Below are 14776 nucleotides of genomic sequence, written 5' to 3' on the forward strand. Positions count from 1 at the left end.
AAGATACCGGTTGCACCTCCCGCTAGTTTTTGAGGCAAGAAATCTCTTTAACACACCAGGAGCAGGCACCAGCAACCAGCCAGTGGTAAACCGGGCGGAGGCACCTGGGACCGGGGCACCGGTTCAGCCTCGTGCGATAGATCCGCCGCCTCAGCCTCGTCAGAATGATATCCCATCACGACACATCTCAACACCTTCGGGTCATTACTCTAACCCATTGGATAACATCGTTGCCACCGCTTCACGATTGGCAGCTCTCTCGATTAATGGCGAGTCCCCAGTAGCGGTTGAGACACGACGGGCTAGGGAGCTCCTTCAGACGGCCTTAACTCAGCAGCAGGCTTATTCATATAGTCGCGAAAGGATTCATTCTACTCCCCACCCGAGCCGGAGCTATAGCAGGCATATCGATGAACCGTCCGTATCAAGCAGTGCGCGGAATCGTAATCCACCCCATGGCCATAACCCGACGGATGGCGGTGGCAATGCTCAGGATGTAGTGGATCCCGCTACGGCACGTCGAGAAGCCGAGTTAGCGGCACAACACGAAGCTCCGGTTCGACAACTCACTCCGGTTCGTCAGTTCACTCCGGTTCGTCCAACAACGTCAGTGGAACCGGGGGTTACCTCCAGTTCTTTGGGAGTACCATGTCTTGTCCCCGCATTGTGCAACGTATGGCTACCCAAGGATTTCAAAGGCCCGCGCAAGGTGCCGAATTACACCGCTGATTTATCCCCGAGTCATGGGTGGAAAGCTATGAGATGGCAATGGAGATGTTGGATGTGGACGAGGCGGCGTGTGCCAAATAATTTACCATGATGTTGGAGGGAACAACTCGCACATGGTTGAAAAACCTTTCGGCCAACTCCATTGGGTCGTGGGCCGAGTTAAGGGCCCGATTCATCCAGAATTTTAAGGATATGTGCAAGCAGCCCATGTCAATCGTGGATTTAGCTGCCTGTGTCCAGGAGGATGGAGAATCAACAACCCACTGGGTGCGCCGGGTTTCGGATATTTTGCATTCATCAGACCGCATCAATGCTGACACAGCCGTTTTAACATTGGAATGCAATTGCCGGTTTGCACCTTTGAAACTGAAGTTGGGATGACTCAAATGCCATTGTAATGACATGGGAACACTTATGGCGGCTCTGGTGAAATATGCCGACTCTGATAGTACCAAGGACCCCGAGTCTGATGATGAGAAGACAAGGAAGGGAAAGAAGAGCGGCAGCACCAAGGGGCAGCAGCATAACCCGGCAGGTCATGGGAACAATGGTAAACACAAAGCGGATAATAGCCTGGACTTTGTGGCTAACACCAACACCCAGGATAACGGTCAGCAGCATAAGGGTAAACCGCCCCAGCGGGGTGGAGGGTCAGGCCCCAATCTGGAATGCTTGCTAAATCAGCCTTGCTCAAAGCACAGATCAAAGGAGAGGCTGGCCACACATCTTTGGAAGGATTGATTCATTATGCGGGAATTCAAAAATTCAAATCTCTTTCAATACGGCAATGGACCGCCCGATGGTTCAGGAGGCGGTTTCCATGGGCCGAGTTATGGAGGTGGCAGCTCCGGTTCAGGATTCCAAGGCAACCAAACCGGACATGGCAATCAAGGCAGTCAGGGCGACCAAGGAGGTTACAACCATCAGGGGAATCAACAGCAGCCGCAAACGGGTTATCAAAGCAATCCGAAGCAGTTGAACAGTGGGCAGTATCATGTCTTCACCACTAGCTTATGTAAGCACGATCAAAAGCTTCATAAAAGGGCCATGAACTCTGTTGAACCGGCGGTACCTCGTTATCTGTGCTAGTCTGAACAGCCCATCCTGTGGAGTCGAGAAGATCATCCACCCCGGGTTGACAAACCGGGTCATCTGGCCTTGGTGGTGGCACCTCAGGTTGGGGGTATAAGTTTACCAAGGTGCTTTGAAGTGGGGAAAATAAAGCGTCCATATCATGCCCTGTTCGGACGGTTGGCTTATGCTAAGTTCATGGCAAGGCCTTGTTATGTTTATCTGCAGCTTCAGATGCTGGGTCATAAGGAGACCATCACAGTACATGGGAGCCGGAAGATTGCTTTGGAATGTGAAGAAGGTGATGCGACTTATGCTGAGTCAGTTTGTGCCACAGAGGAGTTAAATTTTTATAAGGACGATGTTGATCTGGCAGATATGACTTCTTTGAAAAAGCCAACTACCGAGCATGATCCGGCGCTAAAATTTAAATCGACTGAGGAGACTAAGCTGGTTGACTTTGTTCCTGGCGATTCATCCAAGCAGTTTAGCATCAGCGCTAACCAGGATCCAAAATAGGAAAGCGCGCTCATCAAGTTCATCCGTGAGAACCGGGACATGTTTGCATGGAAGCCTTCTAACATGCCAGGTGTACCAAGGGAACTCGCTGAGCACACCCTTAATATAGATTCTAAGTTTAAACCAGTCAGGCAGTTTCTTCGCCGCTTCAACAAAGAGAGGCGTAAAGCTATTGGTGAGGAGGTAGCCCGGCTTTTGGCAGTAGGGTTTATTGTGGAGGTCTTTCACCCGTGAGTGGCTAGCTAATCCGGTGCTGGTACTTCAGAAAAACGGCACTTGGCATATGTGTGTGGATTACACAGACTTAAACAAAGCCTGTCCAGCTGACCCCTTTGCTCTCCCTCATATCGATCAAATTATTGATGCTACAGCTGGTTGTGACCGTTTGTGTTTTCTGGATGCTTATTCTGGTTATCATCAGATCAAAATGGCAGTTAAGGACCAGGAGAAGACAGCTTTCATAACTCCCTTTGGAGCCTTCTGCTATGTATCTATGCCTTTCGGGCTCAAGAGTGCCCAAGCGACTTATCAGTGCTACGTCCAGAATTGTCTGCATAAACAGATTGGGCGCAATGTTCATGCCTATGTGGATTATATTGTGGTGAAGTCCAAAAAGGAGGAGACATTGATAGGGGACTTGAAGGAAACTTTTGATAACCTCCGGGTTTATAAGATGATGCTTAATCCGGCAAATGTGTCTTTGGTGTACCGGCAGGCAAGCTTTTGGGTTTTCTGGTGTCTAACAGGGGCATTGAAGCTAATCCGGAGAAGATCACGGCTATCACATCTCTAGCTAAACCGGCGTGTATCAACGACGTTCAGCGTTTGGCAGGTCGGATTGCAGCCTTAAGCCGGTTTATCAGTCGCCTTGGAGAGAAGGCTATCCCTTTGTATCAGATGCTAAAGAAAATGGATCACTTCGTCTGGAGTGATGTTGCTGATAAAGCGCTTGAGGATTTGAAGAGACAGATAGCCAAGCCACCTGTCCTTGTGGCTCCGGTTGATAAAGAGCCCTTGTTACCATATGTGGCTGCTAATACCTGGGCTGTTAGTGTGGCTATTGTTGTGGAGCGCAAGGAGGCTGGAAAAGGGTATCCGGTTCAACGGCCGGTTTATTATATCAGCGAGGTGCTTATTGAGTCCAAACAGAGATACCCACATTGGCAGAAGCTGGTGTATGGGGTTTTCATGGCAAGCCGGAAGCTCAAGCATTATTTTCAGGGTCATCCTATCACAGTGGTCAATTCAGCCCCCTTGGGAGATATCATCCAAAACAGAGAAGCAACTGGCCAGATTGCTAAATGGGCTATTGAGCTTGGACCTCACGGGTTAAAGTATACGCCTCGCACAGCAATCAAATCCCAAGCACTTGTGGACTTCATCAATGATTGGACAGAGTTGCAAGCACCACAGGAAAAGACACACAACGCTTATTAGACTATTCATTTTGATGGGTCCAGGCAATTGGAGGGCTCTGGGGCTGGAGTCATATTAACTTCCCCACGAGGTGATAAGTTTTGTTATGTTCTCCATTTAATGTTCCCTTGTACTAACAATGTAGCTGAGTATGAGGCCTTGCTCCATGGTCTTCGGATGGCTAAGGAAATGAATTTAAGCCGGGTTAAGTGCTTTGGTGACTCGGACCTGGTGGCTCAACAGGTATCTGGCACTTGGGATTCCAAGGATCCACTCATGGCGGCATATAGACGAGAGGTGGATGCAGTGGCTGGTCATTTCAAGGGTTATCGGGTTGACCATATAGACTGGCGAAAGAATGAAGCGGCAGACGCTTTAAGTCGCTTAGGCTCTCAACGTAAACCGGTGCCACCCAATACCTTTCTAGACATGCTGCATAATCCGTCAGTCAAGATACCTATGGAGGAGGATTTGGTTGTGCCTAACCCCGAGGCTCAATTGGTGGCAGCTCTTCATGTTATTCTGGATTGGATGGTCCCATACCTGGCATACATGAACCGGGGCGAGTTACTAGACGATGAAACCTTGGCCCGACAGATAATCCGGTGATCCAAGTCTATGACCATTGTCAATGGGGAGCTACATCATTGCAGCGTCACAGGAGCGTTTCAGTGTTGTGTGTCTCCTCAAGAAGGTTGTGAGATTTTGCATGAGATCCACAAAGGAGATTGTGGTCACCACGCCGGTTCAAAATCCTTGGTGGCTAAAGCCTTTCGTCACGGCTTCTATTGGTTGATGGCCCATGCGGATGCTGAGGATTTGGTAAGGAGGTGTGACGGTTGTCAGAAGTTTGCACGTCGTGCTCATGTTCCGACTCAAGAATTAAGAATGATTCCAATAACTTGGCTGTTTGCAACTTGGGGGCTCGATATGGTTGGACCTTTTAAGAGGTCCAAGGACAAGAAGACCCACCTGCTGGTGGCGGTTGATAAGTTTACCAAGTGGGTAGAGGCAGAGCCAGTCAGTAAGTGTGATGCGGCCACGGCGGTTCAATTCATCAGAAAGGTGATATACCGGTTTGGTTTTCCACACAACATTATAACTGATAATGGTACTAATCTGTCCAAGGGTGATATGGAAGAATTTTGTCAATGTGAGCACATCCAGCTTGATGTGTCATCAGTGGCTCACCCCCAATCTAATGGTCAAGCAGAGAGGGCCAATCAAGAAATTTTGAGAGGTATCAAACCCCGGCTTATGGTTCCTTTAAAGCAGACGCTGGGTTGTTGGGTGGAGGAGTTACCTTCCGTGTTATGGAGTATCAACACCACACCGAACAGATCTACGGGTTACATGCCTTTCTTCATGGTTTACGAAGCAGAGGTAGTTCTCCCTAGTGACATCCGTCATGACTCGCCCCGTGTGGCGGCTTGTGTTGAAGCTGATAATGAGAAAGCACGTTAGGAATCACTGGACCTGTTAGATGAGGAGCGTGATCTTGCGACGACACGTTCGGCGATTTATCAACAAGATCTGCGATGTTATCACAGCCGCTGGGTTAAAACCAGAACTTTTCAAGAAGGCAATCTGGTGCTCCGGCTCATCCAGGATCAGACTGATATGCACAAGTTATCCCCACCTTGGGAAGGGCCTTTCGTGGTCAGCAAAAATTTACACAATGGATCATACTACCTTATCGATGTTCGAGAGCACAAAGACTCACATAAATCGGAGAAGGAGACCCAGCGGCTGTGGAATATAGGTCATCTTCGGCCTTACTATACTTGAGCCATAGGCTCTTTTTATGTACATAATTATGACAATGTAGATATTATGATCAATATAATAAACCGGAGCCTCAGATAAAGCGGGGTCTCTATTGTTTTTACATCATGTGTGTTTACATGGAGGCTTCTGTTTACAAAGCGGAGTACTGCTGATCCGGCTTGTAAAACCACACATATAAAAGGAATTCACTATGGGGCTTGGTCGTATCCGAACCTTAGCTACACCTCTTTATCGGCTTAAGGCCAAAGGGAAATCACTAGGGGGCTCGGTTGTATTCGCACCATAGCTACACCTCTTGATAGGCTTAAGGCCAAAAGGAAATTATGTGGGGCCAAAGAGAGTGTTGCACCAGCACAACTCAAACATAGGCACCTACCAAGCACTGATCAAATGTTGCTTGGGGTCTCTTTGCTTCTCAAAGAAGAAAGAGACTGCACCCTTGCAATAGGCTATCAAGCCAGGCTTGGAAGCCAGGTGTATTCACCTAAAACCCTGGGTTATCCTACCTCTTTAAGTAAGCCACTCCGTCCAGGTAAACCTGGTATGACCCGTCGAACGTTTGACAAGTCAATCTCATAGACCCTGAACTTGTCAAAGTTAAAATGATGATTGGTTAAAGATTGAGGTCCATCTTAAAAGGCTTTGAAAAATGGTTTAACTCAGTGGCCTGGCAGCCCATGAAAAGCCTCGATTTAGGGCCTGGCAGCCCATGAAAAGCCTTGCATATTCTTCTTGTATTTTTTTGCAAAGTTTTTTCTCTTTTTAAGATTCATCCATATTTTCTGATAAACCGGCGTTTATTACAACTCGGTGTGGCTTACAATGCTAAGTTGTCAGTACATGATCAGCTATAATCCGGCGTTTGTTGCTCCGGTCTGGTTTTGACTACAAGTCACCAGTATTATATGGCTAAAATCGGTGTTTATCATAACCTGGTACGGTTTTATCGTAAACCAGCAAAACTGGAAGAAGTCAGCAATACTCTAGATTAGTATTATCACCCTTATTATAATAACCGTTGGTCAACCAACAAGGTAACAGGTATCATCTGTTTTATATCTGGCTTGTTTTTAAATAGATCCTTGGCTCTACATCTAGGCTATCTATTTGGGTATCATGGCTCATCCAGTGGTAAACCACAAGGATGCTTTCAATCTCTTGTATGCAGGAACAAGTTGAAATACAACCACTGCGGATTATGCATATAATAAGATCCCAAAAGCATGGTGAGTTATCAGTATCAAGCAAAATAAGTATGCTCGATGGCATAACATACAAGTGTTTGAACTAGCCTATTACAAGGCGCTTTAATGCCCACACAGAATAATTGTTTCAGTAAGAATGGTAGGTTGTGACCGACTAAACCGGCCTACAGTTCAGGATTCATCGCCAGGACAACTTGAAGATTGAGGGTCATCTTGAGTCGGTGCATCCTCCTCCTCCTCCCTGCCCAGTGGCTGGAAATCAATCGTTGTCCAATCGATTCTAGTTAAAGCTTGGAACACAGATTCTTCACTTATAAGGGTGGAAGGATCAATGTCAGGGGCATAAGTGTGCTTACGAATTGGCGGAACCAACTCTTTTACATCATGTGTTGGGGCAGGATATCTTGTCTGATCAGCATCGTAAACCGGCTGATAATGAGAAAAATCTGTTTCTTCCGCCAATTTGCTCGCTATGGGTCGCATTTCCCTTGTCAGCCTTCAGAGATCATCATTGTTAAATTCTGAACCGTCTTCCTTCACGTCGGGATAGCCTTGGCCAATATCTGCCGGTTCAAGATTTGGAATCTAGGCCTTGGCCCGGATTAGCGTAGTCGGCGCGCCTGACCTTGCGGATGGTTTTTTAAGTTCATCCAACCGGGCAGCCAACATTGACAACTTCTCGATGGTTTCTTTTATCAACATTGGAGGAGGCCTATTATAAGCAGCGGTGCAAATAGCCCGTTGGGATCCGGAATATAACTGCTCTATCAAAGTATAGGCAGCCTTCAGCTTCATCCGCATGTCAGAGCCCAGATGGGTAATGCGGGTCCATGTGACATTACAAGCATCAATAAACCGGTAACTGATAAGATAAAATGACTTGAAAAACATCAGATGAGGATACTTACCAAATACAACAGAGGTCATAGTGTTTATTTGCCGCTTTAAGGCGGTCAGTTCTTCGACCACCGGTTTAAGGGCTGCTTCTGTGTCTTCAACCCTCTTTGCTAAAGCGGCCTTCTCTGTGTCCGAATCTTCCTGTTCCTTCTTAAAGGTTTCCTTCAGCTTCTCCATGGCTGTTAAGACATTGGTCAGTTCCTCCTTGGCTTTAGAAGCCTCCGCTTGCTGAGATTTAATGTTCTCTTGAAGATCAGCGGTTTGGGCATCCTTTTTGATCAGCTCAGCCTATAAAGGAAAAACATATCATCAGTAGTTTGTATATATTTGAAGTACCAAGCACATAACAAGTTAAGCACTTTACACTTGGGGGCTAATGCCTACTCGCTTCGTTTCTAGAAAATTATTTCAAGTCCCAAGTGTAATGCAAGCATTATTCTTGGCACTTGAGGGCTAATGTACATCTGCTCAAAGTAACAGTGGTTAAAGTCCTGCTTCTCCTTGGAAAGATAAACCGGCCCTTGGGGATTACACAAGCGAAAGTTACAGGATTACAATGCTAAAGTACCGGTTCATTTTTAAAGGATCAATCGACCCTTGGAGGATAAGTATGCAGAGCTGCGGTATTATGAAGTCCCGGTTTTCGATTACCATCATAAATCGGCCCTTGGGAGCTACTAGAGTTGGTACTTACAATTGGGCTTAAGAGAGAAAAAATTAGGCAATTACCTCATAACGCTCCTTCATCAGGTTCACTAAACCGGCTTCGTAGTCACGGTTTGTGTACAAGCGGTTTAAAAAACCAGAATGGAGCTCCTGGGAATTAAGATGGGCATAGCTTGATAAATTGGTGCTCCATTTGCCTTTTTCCTTGGAAGAACGTTCCTCCTTGGTGCTATGTTTTGCTAATGCAACACGATGGCCAAGGGAGGTGTGGCCAACGCCAGTAATGATAACATCATCTTCCTTGTCACCAGCAGCCTTCACTGGAGTTGGCAGAATATCAGTAGCCTTAACCGGACTAGATGGTCCATCATCAGTACGGACTGGACTTGCCGGTTTATCAGCCTGCACTGCAGTATCAACTTCTACTTGTTCAGTAAAGACATGATCTGGGGGTGGCAGGTCATCAAGTGTGGCATCAACATTTGCTCTCTCCGGTTCTTGAATTGTCTCCGGTTCAACAATCACATGGTAGTTAGACGGTTTATCTACACGACCCTTCTTACTGGGTCTGGCCTTGGCTCTGAAAGAGAAAGATATACATATCAGTATAGCACATTAGTATAAAGCGTCAAACAGAGAAAACTTAAGGCATTTACCCAGGGACAGTCTTGAGGGGTGGAAGCTGTGGGGCAGTTGACTTGCCGGATGATGAAGGTGGTGTTCCCTAATAATTTGAATCGGATGGATTAAGAGGTTGTCGGAAATAACCCGCCTTGGCGTAAGAAGTATTTGAGACCTCAGATCGGCACTTCCGAACCGGAGTATTTGGCAGACCAGTTGAAGTGACTACTTGGCCGCTATGTCGGGTTGTGCGGCGAGCTTCGTGTTGCTGCTTATTCAAAAGAAAGTTTGGGTCCAAGTGAGCTAGGGGGTGAGAAAATCTTATTTTCGGGACTTCTTGACGAATTTTTTGTGTTGGCAGAGGGCCTGAACTGGAGGAAAGGATAATTACCTCTGCGTCGTCAGCTTGGCTGCCCTCAGCGTCATCCTGATAAATATCATTGTCTATGAGGTGTATGAAAAATGAACCAAGAGAATCAAGTTCTACCTCTACATCCGGTTCATCAGGGTCATCATCAAGATCTAAACCGATTGGTTCAGTTGCCTTCCTCTTGGCAGGTCTCTTGACAACCTTCATTTTAAGTCGAGGGGCCTTAACCGTTTTCTCCTGTGGTTTCTTTTTCCAGAACGGGCCATCACCCTCTTTAAAAGATGGGCAGAGGGTATTAAAAGTTGCATAGTTCAAGAATATCAGATATAAAATGGAAGCAAAACAATTCTTACAGCAGGCGGTTTGTTCCGTGTGTAAAAGGGACTTAGCTCGGTCTTACTACAGACAACTTCCTGTTCATTCAGCATTTTCTTGACAGACTCAGTAACTTCATCATCTGTTAGCTGAATGTCAATATGACGTTGAGAGTCTTTTAAGTTACCAGTATACTCGCACATTAAACCGCAGCGATGACTTAACGGCAAGACACTCCAGGATAGCTAGCAACGAACAAAGTCCACACCTGTCAAACCGTTGGCCATGAAAGCTCTAAGCTTGGCGAGTTGTGGTGCATACGAGGCCCGTTCCTTGGCAGTTAGTCGTTGCGGAAGTGGATGTGTGTTGGTAAGCCGGTGAGCACGGTAACCCGGCAGAGGGTTCTCATCTTCAGGAGAAGTATCCTTACAATAGAACCAAGTCTGATTCCAATCCTTTGGGTGACTGTGAAGTTTGGCGCAAGGAAAGCTAACATCCTTCCTTTTCTGATTGGAGACACCACCAAGTTCAGTATGGGGCCCGTCTACGAATTCAGTGCGACGGTTTAAGTGGAAGAAATCCCGGAACAGCTCAACAATCAGTTCTTCTTGTAGATAGGCTTCACAAAACACCTGAAAGTTGCAGATATTGCACATAGAGTTGGGTCCAATATCTTGAGGGTGGATCTGAAAGCTGGCAAGTACATCACGGAAAACTTGGATCCAGGCGGTTTAAAACCACGGCCCATGTGATCAGCAAACACTACTACTTCGCCATCTCTGGGGGTAGGAGGGTTTTCTAGACCGGGAACTCGCTAGTGGATTTCACTCTGCTTCGGTAAAGTGCCAATTTTGACACATCCATCCAGTTGCTCCTCAGTAACCCAGGAAGGGACCAAGTTACAGGAATAGAATTGTTTGGCCATTGCAAGTGAAGAGTTGGAAAAGATTACTACCGGTTTACGATTCATGAATGACAACGCGTAAAGCGCGACTGGTTAAAAAAAGGAATTCAAGCATGTAAAATTGTTAAACCGGAGGGTGATGCCGTTATAAATGGTAAAGCGACGAGCGGTTTACAAGGGGACTAATGGCATATGACAGATTACTTTCTACAAGGATAAACCGCCTACGCAGATAAGGAAGGTATAGATCTAAGGTAAAAATGACTAAGTGAGGAAAAACAGGTTTTGCAAAATCACATTGGTATGTTGGATCTACCACAAGTCAGGAAAAGAAAAAAGATTTAGACCTAAAAAAGTTGGTCCTAGAGTAGTTCACAAAAGGTCCAGATCAAGTTTTTATGCGTACAGGCTTGGTTTGATAGCCAAGATAAGGACTACCATAGCTACTGCACGGAACGCGTCAAGCTTGAGGTCTGCTGTCTATGGACTGATGAAGAACAAGAGAAGAGCGCCTTGAACCCATATGAACCCTAAGTGGGTCTACAGAGGAAAGAGGGAAAGACTTACTACAGCTGTTGAAGCAGCGGAGCTGCGCCGCGTCTCTCTGGTGCGATCAGGTTGATGCAGCGGCCGACGGTGAGGCAGAGGCGAAGCTCGACGACGGCGGCGGCACTCGGGTGTAGGGGCGTCGCGAGGAGGAAGAAGAGATGAAAAGGCAACGGAAAGAAAAGGAAAGGGATCCTCCGCCCTATTTATAAGGACAAAGAGATAAGTGACAGGCACGGGAATCGAGGAGCCCAAAAAATGGATATATAATGAGGTTGTCGCCTTGATTATTGGATGCTCATTAATAAAGGGTATCTTCGGGTTTAATGAACAGATGATGTCACAGCGGTTTACTAAAAATCTGGAGGATGGCGTCACGAGGTTTACAAGATCCATGCGAAGGTGCAAAGGGAGGAATTTTTCTAAGTGTTGAAGATTGACATGAACAAGTTCAAATCAATCTGGAGCCTAATGTTGGGGATATTACTACTGGACATAAACCGGCCAGGAGAGGCCGGGTTATCTCTATGATGATTACTTTATTTGAAGCCCAGGAAGACAAAGGATGGTGGCGCTTCATGAAGGCCCAAGGCCCAAAGGCGGGTTAAGGCCTGTAGACATAAACCGACATTGTTATTGTAAGATAGAAGGAATAGAGATCGAGTTGGACACGTTGATGATCCGGCCTAGGGACTCTGTAAACCTACGGGCGTCGACCTATGTATATAAAGGGGCGACCTGGCGGCGGTTTAGGGACAACACACAATAACTCGGGAGCCAGGCAAAGCGGATTCGCTCCCTGGTCATCGAAACCCAAACAATTCCATCACAACTGGACGTAGGCTTTTACCTTCATCGAAAGGAGCCGAACCAGTATAACTCTTGCGTCTCTTGTCCGCTTTAACCCCTTTAAGCTAAACCGTCGTGATGGCTCCACAACTAAGTCCTTCCACGAGGACATCTGCCGTGACAAAACCACGACAAGTATCCTTTTATGATATCCAGAAATTCTATATCATTTCCGATCAACAATATGTCATCCACATATACTATCAGAAATGCTACAGAGCTCCCACTCACTTTCTTGTAAATACAGGCTTTACCATAAGTCTGTATAAAACCATATGCTTTGATCACATCATCGAAGCATACATTCCAGCTCTGAGATGCATGCACCAGTCCATAGATGGATCACTGGAGTTTGCACACTTTGTTAGCACCTTTAGGATCAACAAAACCTTCTAGTTGCATCATATACAACTCTTCTTTAAGAAATCCATTAAGGAATGTAGTTTTGACATCCATTTGCCAGATTTCATAAAATACGGCAATTGCTAACATGATTTGGACGGACTTAAGCATCATTATGAGTGAGAAAATCTCATCACAGTCAACACATTGAACTTGTCGAAAACCTTTTGTGACAAGTCGAGCTTTTTAGATAGTCACACTACCACCAGTGTCGGCCTTCCTCTTGAAGATCCATTTATTCTCAATGGCTTGCCGATCACTGGGCATGTCAACCAAAGTCCAGGCTTTGTTCCCATACGTGGATCCTATCTCAGATTTCATGGCCTCAAGCCATTTATCGGAATCTGGGCTCATCATCACTTCCACATAGTTCATAGGTTCGTCATGGTCTAGTAACATGACTTCCAGAACATGATTACCGTACAACTCTGGTGCGGAACATGCTCTGGTTGACCTACGAGGTTCGGTAGTAACTTGTTCCGAAGTTTTCATGATCATTATCATTAGCTTCCTCTCTAGTTGGTGTAGGCATCATGGGAACGGTTTTTTGTGATTAGCTACTTTTCAATTCGAGAGAAGGTACAATTACCTCATCAAGTTCTACTTTCCTCCCACTCACTTCTTGCGAGAGAAACTTCTTCTCTAGAAAGGATCCATTCTTAGCAACAAAGATCTTGGCTTCGGATCTGTGATAGAAGGTGTACCCAACAGTTTCTTTTGGGTATCCTATGAAGACGCACTTCTTCGATTTGGGTTTGAGCTTATCAGGCTGAAGCTTTTTCACATAAGCATCGCAACCCCAAACTTTAAGAAATGACAGCTTAGGTTTCTTGCCAAACCACAGTTCATACGGTGTCGTCTCAACGGATTTAGATGGTGCCCTATTTAACGTGAATGCAGCTGTCTCTAATGCATAACCCCAAAACAATCGTGGTAAATCGGTAAGAGATATCACAGATTGCACCATATCTAATAAAGTACGGTCACGACGTTCGGACACACCATCCTGCTGTGGTGTTCCAGGTGGCATGAGTTGTGAAACTATTCCACATTGTTTTAAATGAAGACCAAACTCGTAACTCAAATATTCGCTTCCACGATCAGATCGTAGAAGCCTTATTTTCTTGTTACGATGATTTGCCACTTCACTCTAAAATTCTTTGAACTTTTCAAATGTTTTAGACTTGTGTTTCATTAAGTAGATATACCCATATCTTCTCAAATCATCTGTGAAGGTCAGAAAATAACGATACTCGCTGCGAGCCTCAACACTCATCGGACCGCATACATCGGTATGTATTATTTGCAATAAGTCAGTGGCTCCCTCCATTGTTCCGGAGAACGGAGTCTTAGTCATCTTTCCCATGAGGCATGGTTCGCAAGCATCAAATGATTCATAATCAAGTGATTCCAAAAATCCATCCGTATGGAGTTTCTTCATGCGCTTTGCACCAATATGACCTAAACAGCAGTGCCACAATTATGTTGCACTATCATTATTAAACTTATATCTTTTGGCATCAATATTATGAATATGTGTATCACTATGATCGAGATTCAATAAACCATTTACATTGGGTGTATGACCATAGAAGGTTTTATTCATGTAAACAGAACAACAATTATTCTCTGACTTAAATGAATAACCGTGTCGCAATAAACATGATCCGATCATATTCATGCTCAACGCAAACACCAAATAACATTTATTTTGGTCCAACACTAATCTCAAAGGTAGAGGGAGTGTGCGGTGGTGATCTTATCAACCTTGGAATCACTTCCAACACACATCGTCACCTCGCCCATAACTAGTCTCTGTTCATTTTGCAATTCCTGTTTCGAGGTACTAATCTTAGCAACTAAACCGAGATCAGATACCCTGGGTTACTATGAACACTAGTGAAGTACACATCAATAACATGTATATCAAACATACCTTTGTTCACTTTGCCATCCTTCTTATCCGCCAAGTATTTGGGGTAGTTCCGCTTCCAATGACCATTCCCTTTGCAGTAGAAGCACTCAGTTTCAGGCTTAGGTCTAGCTTTGAGTTTCTTCAAGGGAGTGGTAACTTGCTTGCCATTCTTTCTTGAAGCTCCCTTTATTTTCCTTTGCCCCTTTTCTTGAAACTAGTGGTCTTGTTAACCATCAAAACTTGATGCTCTTTCTTGATTTCTACCTTCGCCGATTTTAGCATCTGGAAGAGTTCGAGAATCGTTTTTGTCATCCCTTGCATATTATTGTTCATCACGAAGTTCCAGTAACTTGGTGATAGTGACTAGAGAACTCTGTCATTCACTATCTTATTTGGAAGATTAACTCCCACTTGATTCAAGCGATTGTAGTACTCAGACATTCTGAGCACATGATCACTGGATGAGCTATTCTCCTCCATCTTGTAGGCAAAGTACATGTGAGAGTTCTCATACCACTCGACTCGAGCATGAGTCTGAAATACCAATTTCAGCTCTTGGAACA

The sequence above is a fragment of the Triticum urartu genome, chromosome 2A, assembly GCF_056163025.1.
Source record: "Triticum urartu cultivar PI428250 chromosome 2A, HENAU_Tu73, whole genome shotgun sequence".
In the NCBI taxonomy this organism is placed as follows: domain Eukaryota; kingdom Viridiplantae; phylum Streptophyta; class Magnoliopsida; order Poales; family Poaceae; genus Triticum; species Triticum urartu.